The sequence below is a fragment of the Otolemur garnettii genome, unplaced genomic scaffold, assembly GCF_000181295.1.
Source record: "Otolemur garnettii isolate 467f Iridium unplaced genomic scaffold, OtoGar3 scaffold00133, whole genome shotgun sequence".
Lineage (NCBI taxonomy): Eukaryota > Metazoa > Chordata > Mammalia > Primates > Galagidae > Otolemur > Otolemur garnettii.
In genome coordinates, this window is record NW_003852528.1 from 898845 (window position 1) to 900807 (window position 1963).

At 44.7% G+C, this 1963-nt stretch overlaps 1 protein-coding gene across 1 annotated transcript in view; it reads right to left on the minus strand.

Moving 5' to 3' along the window:
• The window catches only part of ASB18 (ankyrin repeat and SOCS box containing 18), a 65351-nt gene that overhangs the window by 15391 nt on the left and 47997 nt on the right, over positions 1-1963 (minus strand). The gene's annotated exons all lie outside the window — the stretch shown is intronic.

A 1963-nucleotide genomic window follows, 5' to 3' on the forward strand; every position in this document is an offset into this window, starting at 1 on the left:
GGGTGCCCCTAGAGGGCTGGGGGCTTTAAACTCAAGCCGTGCACCCTAGAGTTGCCGGAATCCCTGTCTGTCATTCAGCAAACACTGACTGAAAGTCTGCGCTTGCGGGACTGTGCTGTGTGCAGCGAGGCAATGGTGGGCGAAGCTTTTTAGTGAAGCCTCAAGGTACTACAATTTTTCAAGGAAACTCCACTTCCTTCCGAACTAACTGGAGGTTCATTGACAAGTGCTTTTCCTCTTGACACCAGTCCCCCTCCTGCTATAACAAACTGTCCCACAAACCCCAAACCACCCCAGCCTGAACAGGGGATGAGCTGCCCCCTGACTGTATCCTATTCCTGTGTGGCTGATATAGGACGGGTGAATCCCAGAACAGAGTCCTTGAAGACCCAGAAGGGAAGCACTGTGCCTTGTTCTGCATCTCCAGGGCAAGGTGGGGTAATTCCCACAGCCTCAGAGACAGAGTTCAGGCACTAGAGGTCTTGTCCCCAGAAATGATGCCTGTGGGGCTACCCCTACGATTTGAAAACCTGGGCAAAGAGCATTCAAATTGAAATGATAGCAAGGGTAAAGAAGGACCATTTCTAGTCACGACTGAAATATACTGGCTGCTTTTTTTCTTTAAAAGAAATTGCCCCAGATATTTTCTACTTGATGCCCATTCTGTAAAGTCTGTTTCTCTTTTCATTCTCTGTTTTTTTAAAAGACAGGGTCCTGTTCTGTTGCCCAGGCTGGAGTACAGTGGTCCAATCACAGTTTACTATAACCTTAAATTCCTGGCTCAAGTAATCCTCCCATCTCAGCCTCCCAAACAGCACTACAGGCATGCACCACCATGCCCCACTACTTTTTAAACTTTTTTGTAAAGACAGGGTCTCGCTGCGTTGCCCAGGCTGTTCTCAAACTTCTAGCCTCAAGCAGTGCCCCATTCTGGTCTTCCGAAGTGATGAGATTACAAACACCAGTCACCACACCCGGCCTCCTTTTCATTCTTTATGCAGTTTCATGGGGCAGGTTGAAGTGTTTGGTGCAGATACCATGTAAACTGGAAGGGCAGTGGATGAGTCTTGTTTCCACATAGATTGCTGGGCATGAAAACGTAATTTATGAATTAGAAAGTGTTACAGAACATAAAAATGCTGGTGTTTCTCACCTTTCAGGAGCCCACCGTATTGTAATCACTGCATTAGTGGAGTGCCACAAGAGAGTTACTCAAAGGCAGGGTTAGAAAGTATCAGAGCAGTGTCATCCTGTCTGTCAAGTGAGGAAACCCTTGGGGAGTTGTCACGGAGGATTTTCCCATGTTCTCACCTCCGACGGACAGAATCTTCACTGTGAATGCATCTAGAGTTCAAAGTTAGCATCTGAGAGAAATATGTGAGTCTCACTCTTTCCGATGGTCTATGTTGTCCTTTTGAATATGAGCTTTTCATGTTATTTGTTCAAAATTTAGCAGGCCAAAATATGTCTCTTATGTAAGATTGGTGAACCTTGGTTGATGGGGATAATTCTTAAACACACCTAAATTTCACATCAAGTGAAATGATTTCCCTTCAATGAAATCTTTCTGGGAGGACAATCTCTTTCTTCAGCCAGTATTTGGGGGAACTTTTGGAACCATTTTCAGGTTCTTGGGTATTTTCTCTCATGAGAAAATTTTCTTCTTCATCATAATTATTTCAGGGAGATCTGACAGGTGAAAAAAGTGACAAGTTAGTTGCTCGAGTTAAGTCTGTAATGGCCAGGAGGATGGGGGTGAGTGTCCAACACAATGGCAACCCTGGACAGGAAACTTCACCTGATTCAAATCCAGTCTGGGTGTTTTAGCAGCAATGTGGTGAGACTGACGGAGAAATTGAATAAGTACAAACGGCTATCACTAACAGGGTGGATGATCAGATTGGGTAATTTCATTCCAGATCAAATGCCGATGCCATAAAAGACTATTTTCTTTCTTGTTTTT